The sequence below is a fragment of the Pistacia vera genome, unplaced genomic scaffold (genome assembly GCF_008641045.1).
Source record: "Pistacia vera cultivar Batoury unplaced genomic scaffold, PisVer_v2 Contig175, whole genome shotgun sequence".
Lineage (NCBI taxonomy): Eukaryota > Viridiplantae > Streptophyta > Magnoliopsida > Sapindales > Anacardiaceae > Pistacia > Pistacia vera.
Window position 1 is genome coordinate 342,422 of NW_022195844.1, and position 9,166 is coordinate 351,587.

Here is a 9,166-nt window from a genome sequence, read left to right on the forward strand (position 1 = left end):
TATCAGAATTAATTGAATTCATCCCACAAAATCTTAATTGAATTCATACCGTAATTTCAATTTTAGACATTGAATTAATTAATTAATTTCAATCTGCCAGTGATTTTATCCTCAGCTGAGACATTCAAGATTCCATTAGCATCAATATCAAAGCAGACATTCACCTTAGAATCCCCTTTGGGAGTGGAGGTATGCCATATAAATTGAAACTGCCCAACAAGTTGTTATCTCTAGTTCTTGGTCTCTCAACCTCATAAACGTCAATCTCATGGTAGTTTGGTTGTCACAGGAGTTGAAGTATATCTTTCTATCTTAGTGGGAATTGCGGTGTTTTAGGGATCATAACAGACATATAGCCACCCTCGACTTCTATGCCAAGGGATAGAGGGATAAAGTCCAAGAGAGTAAGATCCTTCACCTTCTCATTACACTGACCGCTTAATAAAAGAGCCTGAATAGCAGCACCGTAGGCAACTGCCTCATCTGCGTTAATGTCCTTGCAAAGGTCTTTCCATTGAAAAAATCTTGCAATAGCTGCTGCACTTTCGGAATCTTGTAGAACACACAAGGACTACATATGGACACTCATTTTATTCATTCAGCATCATTCAAACATTTCAACCGGCTCAGACACTTCCTGAAGAGATCCATATTGAGCTCCTCAAATTTGGCGCGACTAATATTTGAATAGAATCAATACCATTAAAGAAAACAATCAATCTGAATAGTAGGCTCCGTCATGAATGCAAGAGTCCTCTTCGCCCTCTCACAAGCAGTTCTCAATCTTTGAAGAGCTCGAGGATTTCACAATCTTGTTTGTACTTTCGCTTAAACTCTTTGCAAAGTGATTACCATGTTGTTATCAAAATCTGCACACCAAGAGGGTGTCTCAGCGGTTGCCTTCACTTTAGATATCATTATCAATGGTAAGCAAAGACACATCAAAAGTACCACACCAAGATCAAAAATCAATATATTTCTTTCCCCATACATGGAGTCCTTCTTGTCGAGACCATAAGCAATGGCTGCAGCAGTGGGTTCATTGATGATTTCTAAACATTTAGTCCAGCAATTTCACCAGCAACCTTGGTGGCTTGACGTTGGGAGTTATTGAAATAAGCAGGAACAGCGATAACTGCATCTTTACCGTTGTACCATGATAATCTTCGGCAACCTGCCGCATCTTGGAAAGTGCCATAGAGAGACAAACTCAGGAGCCAACCGCTTCTTCACCTTCGTTGTTAATTAGAATCATTGGCTTTCCACGACCCTGAAAGGCCAAAACTGCATATCTCCCTGGACTGACTCATCTTCGATATTCTTCCAATCAACCTTTTTGCATCTACAATGATTAACATGTGTCGTAGAATGAAACAATATACTAAATGAAAGTTAATTTCAAGTACATTCCTTACCTAAAAAAAACATATTTAATGAAATCAAACCAGAGAAAGTATAAAAATACTTACCGTAAACGGTGTTACAAGGATTCATGTAAACTGGTTCTTTACAGGCTCACCGATAAAACGTTCCTTATCAGTAAAGGCCACACAAGACGGCGTCGTCTGTTGCCTGCTCATTGGTTATGATCTCAACTCTATCATTCTTCCATACTGCCACGCAAGAGTATGTAGTCCCTAGATCAATTCCGATCGCTGGTCCCTCTTCCTTGCAGCCATTATTCTAAGAATTTACTCTTTAATCAGAAGAAAATAGGACATCAAAGAAAATGTATTTCTGAAAAACTGTGTAATCTGTTTAAGTGACGGTCTCCGTATATATAGATACTAGGATACTACTTCTTGATTAAATACTTAACGAATCGCGTGCACCAGTCGTTTATATTTAAAGCGACTGTGTCAGGAAATTGATATGACTTGCAACTTATTTCGAGGGTCAGTTTGGTTCGGGGTTAAGTGACATACTGGGGTAATGTCATCTTATATTACTTGATTACCGTTGGTTGTCAAGTAATAAGATACCAGTAATCTTAAATACCAATAGTGGTTACTTGGTATAAGAGGTAATCTGATTACCTCCATTTTTTTAGGTTTTCTGAGATTACCAGGGTATTATTTTTTTTGTTACAATTTATCCCTTATTATAAAAATTTTGGACAATAATACCCCTACTTTAAAACAAATTTACATTAATATCTATTTCAATTTTACCCTTTTAATTAAAATTTTGGACAATAATGCCCTTATATTTAAAAGAATTTACAGACCACCACTGACACAAGCCACCACCACCACGGCCACCAGCCCCACCACCGCCGCCTGCCGCCACCGCGAACAACTGCCGGAAAATCGCCGGAGCCCCCAAAAACATGGAAATTCTGTGGGAGGCTCCGGGAGGCTTCGATATGGCCGTTTTTGGCCATATGATGGCCGAAAACGGCCATATCGGGCCAGATCTGGTCGCTAACGGCCAGATCGGTGGCCGTTAACGGCCAGGTCTGGTCAGACCTGGGATAATGGCCAGGGATCTGGCCGTTTACGGCCAGATCCCTCGATCTGGCCCGATATGGCCGTTTTCGGCCATCAATATGGCCAAAACGGCCATATCGAAGCTCTCCGGAGCCTCCCACAGAATTTCCAGTGTTTTTGGGCTCCGGCGATTTTCCGGCGGTTTTCGCGGTGGCGGCAGGAGGTGGGGTGATTTCGTCAGAATTAAAGTTTTTTTATAAGCGGGGTGTTTTAGCTAAATCTGAAATGGGGGTTAAAAAATAATTCAAAAATAATAATAAAAATAATTTATTAATATTTAAAAGGAGGTCAATTAGTAATTTAAATAACATACCCACCAATTATTCCCATAACCAAACATATTAATATAACATACCCACCAACTAACCAAACATATTTTTTAAAGATTCCCAGTAATCTTCCAAGGTAATCTATCTTTCAGTAATCAATATTCCCAGTAACTAACATTCGAACCAAACGTCCCCGAAGGTATTCTTCTTTACGGAGAAGAACCCACACAACTAACTTTATTCCTTTCCACCTGTAAAATCATTTTCTTCAGGCCCTCCTGATTTCACCTTTATTTACTTTTAATCCTATCTCCCTTTCTTTTTTTCGTCTCTAGATTTTATTATGTGTTGTTTTATAATATGAACTATCACGCAAATTTTTAATTGTTAAATAAAAACCAGAAAACTATTGTCAATTAATCATTCTGTCTTTTATAACTAATATTGTATTTCAAATAATTTAAAATAAAAATTTAGGAAACAGCCCACCTCAACTAACTAATCATTTAAAATTAATATGTGTAGCCAAATTTGTTCACTAATTAAATTGGACAAACTTCAGATTTTAAATTTTGTTAAAATTATCCAAAATATAATAGGATATAGTGGGAAGAAAATGTCACTGAAAACAATAATACTCGTTTCACCATCCATTATATTCTCTGTTTGTTTCGTCAAATCATCAACTTGAAAATATTTACATGGATTAGAAGAGGCATATCATAATAATTATACAAAAATATAAATAAGAGTGATATATAGAAATGTTGAATTAAATATAAGAGTGGGAAAGCTAATATTAGTTGTCGGATTCAAGCTGTCTTGTCTATATTATTAATTACCTATTAACCCTCCATATATAATAACTTCAATATTTTAGCTAAACTCGATTACTAGAAGGCTAACTGACATTATAAAGTAATGAATTTATATTTTTAATATTAACGAGTGAATTACTATTTTTTTATCCTTTATAAAAAATACTAGACAAGAATAAAAGATTTATACTACACTCCTCCCATTGTTAATATAAAAATATTTAGCTTCCATTCATGTGCAGTTCTTAAGTCAAGAGTGGGTGGACACGTTAAAGATAGGGGGAACAATTACACATCTAGACATGTCCAACTTTTCCAAAATCTTTCCTAACAAAGACCAAAAGGTCACTCTCTATTCACTGTGGAAAATTGGAAATTGCAACCTAGCTGTAGTTACTCTAAGTACAATTATTTCAAGGGTGAAGAAACGTTAAGTTTGTATAGAATTTTTCCTATATAACATGCCACAGGTACCTGCATATTTGAGGAAAAATGTCATGTATAAGTTTGTTTCCAAAATCAAGAAACTCTTACCATTTTAGTAATGATCTTGGTACTTGCCAATGTAATGGTGTAAGAATTTATGTGCAATAACTATGATTTTGCAAATTTTGAGGAATTGACCGTAAATTAAGTTGTTTTGGAGATTCAATACTACCAAAGAATTACCCAAGTTCTCCAAACATTGAGGAAGAACTCCACTAAGATTGTTGTTCAATAGATCAAGGACTTGGAAGATAAAAGGGGTATATGTAAATTGTGGTAAATTAGGATATATCCCTAGATTATGTTAAAGCTTAGGTCTAAAGTGAGTAGATTTCTATGGAAGAACGTCAAAATATTGGTTTAAAGCTTGTTTAAAATTTAAGAAAGGTTAACATACCTAATTATTACATTTATGCTCAATATGGAGGTGGGTATTAGACCCTCGATATTGTTGTGAGACAAGTCTGACCACTTCAATGGTCTTGGTTTTTCAGAAAACTTGGAAATTTATCGACTCGATATAATTCATTTTTAAATAATGGAAATTAGAGCATAGAATATTACAATAATTGTAAAGATTTTCCTTTCCAACATAGACGTATGAAATGGAGTAATGCATAGGCATAATTGGTCTAAGTACAAATTTTCCACAAACTAAAAAAAGTTTTCCTGTGTTAGTCAAGTTCAACTTTTCTAAGAGTTGTAGACAGGGATGACAATTTGGGCAAATAGACATAAACAGACAGGTCTACTACAAAGACTTACTGTTTTGGGTCTATGTCTTTAGTACTTGTTGTTCACTTATATACGTTGACCAGGATGGACTAAGCACAGCCGTTGGATCTTCTCAAAACTGATGGTCTAGATTCATGCTTGAAACGACAGGTGTTGGTTAAGTGACACGACACCGTTTTGGTCTTCACAATTACAATCTCCACCTTGAAGACATAAAACCCACTCTCTTACTGACTTCCCTTTCAGTGCAGTTTGTCTCAACTTATTCCCTCATAGCTCTGGTGATGCTTTGATTATTTAAGGAATAGCAAGTTCATGCATTGCTTGAACTTGGCGGACTGACAATTTTGGTTCCCATATCTGCTGGATTTTGTTTAGTGGGAACTTTCCTTAACCAATCTGCCTTTGGTAATTAGGTCTTTGATGAAGTGAAACTCACGTCCACATGTTTCGTTCTCTCATGGTAGATAGGATTTTTGCTTAACAGTATGGCACTTTGACTGTCTGAGAAAATAGTCACTTGTTTGGTCAGTCAATTCGATTCTATCAATAATCCTTGCATCTATACAGTCTCCTTTTAGCCATCTGCTAGTGCCAAATACCCTGCTTCAGTTGTTGACAGGGCAACTAGAGGCTGGAGTTGTGATTTCCAGCTGATGCAATTTCCTCCAAGGGTGAAGCAGTAGGCTGTGGTTGACTTCCTGCTATCCCGTCACCTGCAAAGTCTAAGTCCCAAACCCCACAAGATCAAGTGCAGATGTTCTTTACAATATTCTAAACCTATACATGTAGTACAGTTTATATATCTGAGTACCCATTCAATGCACGTCTAGTGATCACTTCCTAGATTTGACATGAACCTACTCAGTAAAGAAATTACAAAAGCTAAATTGGTCTGGTGCTAATCATTGCATATATCACAGACCTTATCACATTTGAATAAAGGGACAATCTCCATTTTTATGGTTTCAGTAGAGTTCTTTGGACATTGGGACTTAGACAGAATAACATGATTTGCAAGAGGCATTGTACAGGCTTACAATTAGACATTCCAAATTTGGAAACTAGCTTCTGTAGGTATGGTGTTGATGAACCTTTAGGGTATTCCTGGTTCTGTCTTTGTTATCATCATTCCCATATTTTCTTAGCCACTCCTAGGTCTTTCATATCAAATTCAGAACTCAGTCTAGATTTTAGTTCAGTTATCTTTGATTTTAATTTAATAATCAGGAGCATATCATCAACATAAACAACAAGTAAATAGGCATGGCATCTTCAAGGCAAAGTAAAAATAGTTATCATACTGCATCCTAGTGAATCTAGGTTAAGTATAAAGGTATCAAACATTTTATACCACTGTCTGGGTGACTGTTTAAGTCCATACAAGGACTTATGCAGTCTGCATACATGGTCAGGTCTAAGGCAGTCTACAGAACTGTGGTTGGGCCATGTAAATTTGTTCTTCTAAATCCCATGAAGGAATGCTGTTTTCACGTCAAGTTGCTCTAACTCTAGGTCTTGGTGAGCTACTACAGACATCATCATTCTAATGGTTTTATTTGACAACGGGAGAGAAGATTCATTGAAGTCTATGCCCTCCCTTGGGTGAACCCTTTGGCCACCAATCTAGCTTTGTATCTAGGTGGTTCATTCGTATCTACACCTCTTTAATCTTTATAAACCATTTACATGTATAATTTTGGTGTTTAGGTTTAGGGACTAGGGACAAGTCCCATTTACTTGTAGAGAGTTAATTTCCTCTGTCATGCTTGCCACCATTTATGCTTGTCTTGAGGTGATTGCTTCAGAGTATGACTCTGGTTCTGTCCTCAGAATTTCAGTTCCTGCCATTAGGGCCTTATAGACCAGTTCTGCAAATGAGTATATTGATAGTGGCCTATGTCTTGGTCCGTCCCTTACCAGTTGGTAATCCTGCAAATCATTCTGCAATGGGTCTTGGGTCTCTTGTTTCCTCCTCATTTTGGTCAGGTTCATCAGGTGTAATTCCTTTTCTGGTGGCAGGATATTCTTCGGTGTGGGTTATTCTGGTTGCCTCTACTCAATTGGTGTAGTGCTTGGTGTGTTACCTTGTTGCTTGGAGATCTGCATCAACATTAGCAAACTTGCAAGGGAAATCCCTCATTAAAAATCACATCTCTGCTAATAATAATCTTAACCCTGGTGGCAGTCTTATCCCACAATCTATAACCTTTAGTGCCCTCTAGTATCCTAAAAATAGACACTTTATGGACGGGCTCTAATTTCCCATCATGGTATGTGCATAAGCCGCACATCCAAACATCTTAGATGGCTGAGGTTTAATTACTCTTCCTAACCACTTTGACTTAGGACAATTGAATCTATGGAGTATTAGGGCTTCTGTTTATTAAGTAGGCAGCAATGGTCAAAGCTTCTCCCCAAAAAGTTTTTGGGAGACCTGAGGTGAACAAGAGACACCTGACTTTCTAACAAGGTTCGGTTCATTCTCTCAGCAACTCCATTTTTCTAAGGGGTTTTCCTAACTGTTCTATGCCTTAATATACCTTGATCCTACAATAATTGTCAAACCCATATTGCAGAATTCTAAACCATTTTCTGTCCTTAAAGCTTCACTTTTCTATCAATTAGGTTTTCCACAAGTGTCTCGGGTTTTGGAACTTGGAAAGAGCCTCATTTAGACTTCAGAGGTATACCCAAACTTTCGACTGAAGTCATCAACAATAGAAAAGAAATAGGAATTCCCCCACGAGATCTAATTCTTTCAGGCCCCCAAGGGGTCAGCATGTAGATAATCTAAATAGTTTGGGATAGGTGTATACCTTGGTGAAACCTACTATTGGTTTCCCAAAACACAAGTTTCACAGAATCTAGGGTTGTTGATTTTATCTCTACCAAATAACCCCTGTGTCTAAGAATACTCTATACCCTTTCACTCATGCGACCTAACCTCAATGCACTTATTAGTATCATTCAGATTTGTGGAGACCAAGGCACTGTTCCATTCTCAGAGTAATAACTGCCACAAAGAATGTATAGCCCATTCTTCTTCAACCCCTTAGAACAATAGTATTCTTAAAAACATTATACAACCCCTTTCAGCCTATAGCTACATCCTGACTATCTAGGGTACCTAGGGATATTGTTTAGGTCCTCTTTAGTTTAGGAATGTACTCAACATTTGATAACACAATGGTTTTCCATATCTAGTCTTAGGCTAATGTACCTAATCCTAACACTCGGCAAGTGTATTGTTACCCATATAGACAGTTTCATATTCACCACCCCTAAAATCCTGAAACCACTCTGTTAGGGCTCATATGGAAGGAGCATCTAGAGTCTAATCCCAGTCATGAGTCTGATCTGTTCTAGACACAGTTAGAACTTCTGGATTAGTAATGTTTTATCAGTACATGCAAAATTGCTCTCAGTGTTCACTGATTTTTGTTTCCTAACCAATCATAGCAATTCTTTTTTAGATGACAGGCCTATTACAGTGAAAGCATTTTCTAGTCTCCCATTTCTGTTAGCCCCTTTTCCTTTCTTTTTAGCCTAGACCAATTGTTCTTGGCATGCCATTTGAGGAACTACCTAGATCAGGTTTATCTTTTAAAAAAACAGTTATTGCCACTTCTTCTAAACCTTCAATTCCAATTCCCTAGCCTTTGTCCTGATCCTATGAGATCTACACTAGGGACTGTGCCTGAATATGTAAAACGTTCTTAAACTTGATAGTCTTCGGTCAGAGAGTTTAGCAGGATCATGCTAAAATCGTTTCACCTAATTCTTGGTCAGTACCCTTTAGGCTATGGTCATTTCAAGAATTTCAATATTATTTCTATGATTTACTACTGTCCATTCTATATGAAAAAGGCACCCTTCAAGGAAAGCAAGATTGGTGCAGTTTGTAAAGCTATAGAGTTTCGAGTTTATCCTAGAGTGCGATTGGAGCCTCCAATCCGTCCACTTTCCTCAGCACGTTGTCTGCCAAGTTCATCACGATCAAGTTGTATGCGCTCCTCGTCTATTTCGCTTCTTTTTAACTTGTCCGCTGACCACTTTTCAGCATCTTTTTCTAGTGCAATCCCTACTTTATTATGCGAAAGTAGGGCATTCATTTCTTCTTCCAAGAATTGAAGTCAATTTTTACGTGTAATGTGCAATTTCCTGGGGTGGAACTAGTAGTGTCATAATTAGAAATCGGTTGTTGATTCTAGATTATTTCTGGTTTAGAGAAATACTAAAGACTCCTAAGAACCCTAGAACTCGAAATTTTAGAAAACCCCTAATTTCTATGAAACCTAGAAATTAATTTTCTCAAATTCGGATCTCAAGACTCGCTCTAGGCTCTAAGGCGAAACCCGCTCTGATA

At 37.3% G+C, this 9,166-nt stretch overlaps 1 pseudogene; it reads right to left on the reverse strand.

Annotated features, from left to right (window-relative positions):
• Window positions 1–307: 307 nt before the first annotated feature.
• On the reverse strand, window positions 308–5,824 carry LOC116126120 (annotated as a pseudogene).
• Window positions 5,825–9,166: the final 3,342 nt, after the last annotated feature.